A 7500-nucleotide genomic window follows, 5' to 3' on the forward strand; every position below is an offset into this window, starting at 1 on the left:
TTTGAAAAAAGTTTACCTCAACCTGAAATCAAAGTTACACATCAAGTACATCTAGAAATCTGCTTCAAACCTGCCAGTGTTTCACTCGATTTTCTATCCTTTACTGAAAACCTGTTTTTGAGTGTGCTTTTGCTTATCCTATGAAATTATTTTATCATAATTATTTGGTTAAAACAGTGTGGATCACAATAAAGTGTGATATACAAATCACATGTGCACCAGCTGACTGTGTCCCTTTAATCTTGTTGGAAATATCTAGATGTTCTTTGTTTTAAGTACAAATACCGAAGTATGTGAAGAAATAGTAGATCCTTGGATCACTTTTTACTACCAAACATTTTTGGTCTTGCTTGAAATGTAAACTTTGGACACAAATGTAATAGCCTGATTCTGAGATGCTTCAGGTTGCTCGTGTCACGCACTAAAGGAAACAGTGCATGACACGTGACGTGGAGTGTCTGAGAATCAGACTACAAAATGTTAAGGATATAAAAATATCAAACCAGTTTGGGTAGTCCCCTTTCAACTAATGTTACTGTTGTAGTTCTTTGCATGTGATGAAAATTACATGTATACACAAGCATATACTTGCAATAATACTGTTAACACGTGTGATACATGTATAATAAAATACTCAATACTGACAATAAAAGTCAGCTTTACTGTAACTATGTTCATATTTGTTGTCAAATAACCTCATGTAACACAATAAAAATTGATCACCAAGGTTACTCTTTGTTCAGTGATTTTTCAAAAGCATTCAAAAATTGGACCATTAGTGCCATGTGTTCATTGTGCATGTTTTCTCACTTGTTGATTTTTTTCCTTTTTCCTCCTCTTTCCTGTCTTCTGTAAATGTCTTAAAGTGCCCAACCAGGTCTTCTGCCTTCTTCTTCCTTTCTGGTAATTTCTTTTTCTTTGATTTTGCAACCAGAGGCTCATCTGTATCACTTAACCTGTCGAACTGGAATTTTCAGCATTCTTAACTGTATCTTTGCTCAGTTTAACTGGACCGTCAAGGTTAGTGTGCAAGTTTTTTTGGCTGGATGGCGTCATCTTGCAAAAATATGTCATGAAGTTTGTCATAGAAGTTGCATTTCTTTTGATCATTTCTGCTGACTTTGTAGTGATTGACACAAGCAACATAACTTCTCTTCAGATTTTTCATTTTCATCTCATATGCTTTAGGAATAAACGACACTCCTTTCTTCTTTAGCTCTTCACTGATTTCTTCCCACAGGGACTTGTTCTTTGTGTTTACAGTATGTCTTTAATTCTTTCTCTTCGTTCGGCATAGCAGGAAATTAACAACAACACATCAGCCCTAGACCAGCATGCAACAGCTCATGAATCCTAAAAATCCGGATTCAGATTTGATGTACATGTAATGTATCCACTCGGAGGGTGGATTCCATAATTCAAAATCCTTGTTCGGATTTTAGTAAAGAAACGCAAAATCCGTTTTTGGATTCAAGAATCTGGATTTCGATTTTAATAAAGAAACGCGCTCATAGAGGTCTTATCTATACTGTTCTTGAATGGGTGTGTTGTTAAAGCCTGTCCTTGAGCAGCCATTATCAGGCCCTCTTCTAGCCTAATCATGAATCCGTGAATCCTCTCAAGCTATTACCTGATGTTTGTTGAACAAACTCCCCATGTTGGGCTTTCTCCTTCCAGTTCCTTCCTTTCTCTTCCTTCTTCCTCTTCCTTCTTCCTCTTCTGATAGTCTTTAGAGACTTTCTCTTTCAGTTATCACCTTCTCCTTCAAAGCTGCTTTGAAGCTTCCACTCATGTAAGTATTATTTTGCTCTCCCTCCTTACACACTCCTCAATGCCAATCAGTCCTCTCTCGGCTCTTCCTTCATGAGCAGGTACAATCTCACAACAATACTTCTGGGGTGCAAACAGTCATTCATATCCAAGATCTTCCTAGTTCTTCTATCCATGCTGACCAGCTCTTCCAGTGTCTAATCTACCGCACCATAGCATACCATGCCTACATCCCAGGCATTGATGCCACTGATCATGTTACCCCCATTCAGTTTGGTTCTACACAATTTCTTAACTCTTCTGATATACTCCTATGTTGTTTACATGTATGGCCTTCCTCCTTTACGTCCTTGATGTCGTCGTTTGGTAGGTACATCCACAGCTGCCAACCTGTATTCCTCTTCTCATTTCCAGCACAGCACACTTGTCTAGCCCAAACAACATGTTATTATCTTGTGAGGAAACCCTTACCACTTGAATAAGTGAGTCTAGTTAGGCTTTCCTAACACCATGCAACTTCAGATCGTCCATATATGTAACGTGGGTAATGGGCCTCATATCCTTTGCCAGGCTGCATCAAGCTGTCAAGTCTTGTAGTACTAGGTAGGGTCAGTGGCAGCATGATGACTATAAACAGCAGGAGTCCCCTTGCCAAATAGAATTCCTCCTCTGATGACAACCTGCCCAAGATCCAATCCTTGTGATGTCAACACTGTCTACCATTTCACCATGCTGTTGATGAGATCATATTCTTGCCCCAGCCATCTCCATATGCCTTCTCATAGTCTATCCAAGCCATTGACAAATTTGAAATGGTTTTATCAGCTGGGTTGATATAGTAAATTGACCACAGTAGAGAAATTTGAAAGCTGACGTTTGAAGCATTACATGGCTGCCTTAGTACCCTTTGCTGGGTCCTTCTGAATCAAAAGTGTTCTTCCTCGGACCATCCACTCTGGTAAATTTCCTTGATGTACACATTGTTGCAAGGAATCATGCAATCTAGGGTTTATTCCTGTCAATTTCTGAAACCATTACCCGGCTGCCTTCCAATTTGCCAACCTCGTTCCCAGTGTCTTCTCAGCTTTCAATATGGCAGCAGGTTGGGAGAAGACCCTGGCACACAGTGAACTAAAAAGATCTCTGATTGGTGCTTTTCTCACGTGAACCCTGATTGGTTTAATGTCGAAAGAAAGATGGCGGCTTGTGAGGAGAGCCAAAAGAAGAACAGAATTAGTGTTAAATCATTTTCAAAATTGTAGCTGTTCCCTAAGAAGCAGCCGCAAAGTAACAAGCATAACAGTGAAGAATAATTGGCCGTTTTTTCACGTTGCACGGTGATCTACATCAGGCTTTGATTCCAATTAAAGCTACGTTAGCTTTTCACGACCTCTGGAATGGCGATGGCTGGATATATAAAAGGCCATAATGGTGTTTGAAATACCGTACGTAACGGTAATGAAGTGATTTTATTTCATACGTACCTTTACATTTTTGGTGTCTCACAATTGTAATTCCCTAACGCACGCATTGTTACACGTTACACTGTTGTTCAATGTTTTCACCAGGTCTGATTGTGTTACAAATTATAAAATTGTGCAATAGGGTTCATACATTATTGATCTGGTTGTCTTAGCAGTTGTATATGGCGCTGTTGACTCGTGTGACAGCTGCAATGAAGGCGAATCTGTTAAATACAGGTCACATTCCACAGGTCAAGATTAGAAGTCTCTGCTCCAATAATCAACAACTAAGCCAAAAGTTTCCCCGAGACCTGAAACAACATTTTTGTTGAGTGATTGGCGCTAGGAGACACTTTTGGTGTTGTGTACTTGTCTGCAGCACAGTGGTATGTACTCGCACCTGTGGAATGTGACCTGTGTTTTATTTTAATAGACCTGCAGAACACTTTACAGTAATCCATATTCTTTTCCATATCATCCCTTCCACACTGTTCAGCTAGTGGTGCACAGAGAGATTTTAGCTCGGTCGGTTTTCATCATTGCCTTTTACTTTCATTATAAAAAATATTAATCTCCTCACCCCAAACAAAGTGCATGTCATCTTGTAATTTTCCAAGAGGGTTATTTAAGATTGTGAAGTCTTAACAATAATTATTATTCTTGAAAATAATTGTAAGGCTTATCATTATAGTCTTCTTGACCTGTCAATTCGCTAACGACTTCCATTTCTGCTTCTTCTGATTTAAAAATATAAATATGTATATTAAACAGTATTCTTTAATTTTGTACACATGACTTTTTTTGGTTAGGTTAAAGTATCACACTCCTGTGAGTTTTCTTGTACTCCAATAATTTAAGTTGAATTATTCGTTTTCAAAACATGCTTTGAAAATTAATATTCTCTAGGATTGCTCAAGTTGAGGCATTTATGATTACTGTCTGAAGATGTGGTATATCGAGTGATTTGGGGGAAAATTGCAAAGTGGACAGGGGGATTGGGAAATAAAATTGAAGGTGACAAAGCACTGGAAATTTGCAACTTCACTGGCAACAAGAAACTATTTCACAAAAAGAAATAGTGTTTCGTTTGTGGAAATTGGTAAGGGCAGGAGAAAGATAAAATACTGTAGTGTGGGTCACTTGGTCTGTCATATATATTTAGCTTCGTCTATTGAAACTCAAGAAATATAAAGACAGAAATGTAGATGCAAGCTCTCTGAACGTTGAGAAGCCTCTCAAGGAATATTAACCATTAGAGAGAAGAACTGATACTTGTCTAAAAATACCTATTTGTGCTTTAAATGCCATAGCATAAAATTTCAAATTCCGTTTTCTGTGAATCTTCCATTACTTGTGTTACATGTGAACCTAGGCAGTTATCAGTAGTATCTTTAACATAACTGATTCCTGGAAAACCCAGCTTACTACTACAACTCACCAGTGCGAAGATTGTTTACATTACTCATTACCACGATCAGAGATAGCTTTGGATTTTTCAACAATATATCCCTTTATAATGTAACCCAAAATCATTCAGATAGTGAAAACAGTTCATATTTATGACCCATATCCTTTATTTTGGTGTTTGTCAGCATTATGATTTGCTATACTTCAGGTTCACATGTTCACAAGTTTGTTTTTACGTCTCATGGTAGATGTTTAGATGTTCAATTACAAACTCTGTTTTGAATGGCCACTCTACCTCATTGTGTAAATAGTTCATCCTGAAGTCAAAATACGATTCGTTTCTGCGGAAATGAAACGAAACAAAAATGTAGTTTAAAGAATGGAGGCAAATAAAACAAACAGTGCCATTTTCACAGCAAAGATCCATGCCTTACCCTGGGCTCATTCGACAAGAACTGCTAAAGAGGATGAGATGCTTGTGTTTAGGACTTACTGTACACAAATTGTGCCCTTTTTTACAATGTAATTAGGCCCAACAGATTTCATGAGCAGCATTCCGAGTCATCACATTGTCTTCACTTGTAGGACAAGACATGGATCTTTTCACAGCTTGAAAAGCACAAGAAGCAGATCGCTAATCCTATGGAATAGCATGCTCAACAATGTATATTTGCTTGATTATGTCAACTTTACCACAAAATATATTTACAATAACAACTTGTAAGAATGTGGGCCCTTAACAGGCTGTGGTTCCCTGTTGGCAATCAGAAAAGAAATAAAATACTGATTTTACACTGACATGACAATATGTGCAGTACGTCAATCGATGAAATGAGAAATAAAACCACAATACAACATTCAAATGGTTCTCAAAACAAAATATGTGGTGTAATGATACTTCCTTTCAGGAAAATAGTTTTGGGCCAATGTATACTGGGGAAAGTCGTTGTCAGAAGGCTCATATACACCGATAAGAAATCAGATAATCATTCAAATGTATGAAAAATTAATTATAATCAGGTTGAATTGATTGAAAATAAACATGCAATATAAACTATACATTATGGAAGACAGTGAACATACCTCCGTGACTAAGTAGCTAGAATCAGGGTTTTCATTAAACCTTAGCTCACTGGATTTTACGGTAATCAAATGTCTGTGATGTTACGGGTGAAACTGTGTGCAATGACTGTTTCCAAGATGTTTAAAAATCACAGCCCCCAGTAATAGTAGCCGTATACAAACTTGCATTGGTTTACAATAACATGAAATTAAAACGAAAGCAGGATTTCTCTGTCATCTACCGCATTCTCGTTGCTCTTGCATTCATTCATCCGTATTTTCGGTTTCTTACATCAAATTTTACAACTTTGGGTTCCCCTTTCGTACTTCATTTTGTTTGTTGGCAGTTGTCGTGCCCAGATTTCTCTCACCTTATTCCTTGCTGCCATTTTGAAAAAAAAATGCACATTTGTCCATCCTCGATACCTTAGACAGCAATGACAGCAATGACCAGAACCAGGTTGCTGACCAGCGGTTTTCATTAAAACAATGGTTTGCTGGGGGTGCTCAGTCTGGCGGGCTCAGAAAACCTGGTTGTGGTCATTGTTATTTAAGGTTTTTCATCCTCGATAGACAAATTTGATCACGTGATCTGCCCTGTGCCAGGGTCTTTTCCCTACCCGCTGCCATATTGAAAGCCGAGAAGACCCTGGGAACGAGGTTGCCAATTTGCCATCTTATTCACTCCATTTTTAATTTCCTCAAACCAGTCATTCTTTCTGTAGTGACATATCCAGCTGTGTACAGTAAATAAAGAATCCAGCTCAGTTATGTTATGGGCCTGAATCCTCTTGACAGCTTTATTAACTTTTCCAACTTCAGCTTTCAGCTTTGATTTATCACATGACTTGTTTGATGGTAAGCCTACTCTGTTCCAGATGCATCATTTCTTGAATCCTATCTTGGAGAGCATCAATGTCAGGGCTGATTTCTTGCGGCTCTTCAGCTGAAGACACACTGGGTTCTTCACCTGGAATGTTGTATTCACCTCAGTTTTCTCCTTGCATAACAGGCGTTGTTTCATACTGTACTCTGGGGAAATATGCTTTTTAGTTCCAGTTTCCTAATATTCATTCCTTACTCTCAGAGCTCTTTCTTCCTGTTCCACAATCTCATCCACAATCCATGATCTTAATCCGGCATACTTGAATTCTGCCAATCTCTGATCAGTAACTTTCCTTACATCTTCATTGGTGTTGCAGAGTTTCCACAGATGTACCAGTCCTTTTCTGTATTCTCACTTCCCTGTTTGACCTGTAACATTCAAACAACCGTGTTACAGAGGTTGTAAGTTCGAATCCTGCCTAGAACTCTGATTTTTCGATTGTCTGTTAACCTTCACATTCTATCCTTCTTACGGGTGTGTTGCTCCTTTCCATCATTCTCTTTCTTTGTTTTTGTCCTTCTTTGACCATCCCAATCTCCTGTCATTGTTCAGTAGTAGCCGGATGAGGGCTCGGCCTTTGGGCTCATCCACAGGACACCTGCTGGATGCAACAAATTCAGTGAAAGCTCTTATCCCATTGTTATGGTGGGATTCAATATTTGACATTCTCTCATCAGATGAGGCTGTGTGTTAAAGTTTCCACCAACCAGTAATTTTATTTTTATTGCCATCCAAGGCTCAGAGAGGTCCATCTACCCTCGTCAAGGTAGTCTTTCCTGTGCTAGACACCAACCCGGTATTTTCTGATAAAGAGGAATCCATGTCTATTTACCTTTCAAAAATTATTATTGTTTATTTAAGTTATTTATTATTAAAGCGAGTTTTAAGCAAGTGTCATAAAACCAAAATCTA

General features: G+C 38.3%; 1 protein-coding gene and 2 pseudogenes across 8 annotated transcripts in view; 2 read left to right on the forward strand and 1 right to left on the reverse strand.

Annotated features, from left to right (window-relative positions):
- LOC138054267 (putative nuclease HARBI1) overlaps positions 1 to 25 on the forward strand; it is a 1293-nt pseudogene extending 1268 nt beyond the window's left edge.
- The window catches only part of LOC138053829 (CDK5 regulatory subunit-associated protein 3-like), a 116536-nt gene that overhangs the window by 65039 nt on the left and 43997 nt on the right, over positions 1 to 7500 (forward strand). The gene's annotated exons all lie outside the window — the stretch shown is intronic.
- Positions 729 to 1657, reverse strand: LOC138048909 (uncharacterized; annotated as a pseudogene).

This window comes from Montipora capricornis, chromosome 1 (assembly GCF_036669925.1).
Source record: "Montipora capricornis isolate CH-2021 chromosome 1, ASM3666992v2, whole genome shotgun sequence".
In the NCBI taxonomy this organism is placed as follows: Eukaryota; Metazoa; Cnidaria; class Anthozoa; order Scleractinia; family Acroporidae; genus Montipora; species Montipora capricornis.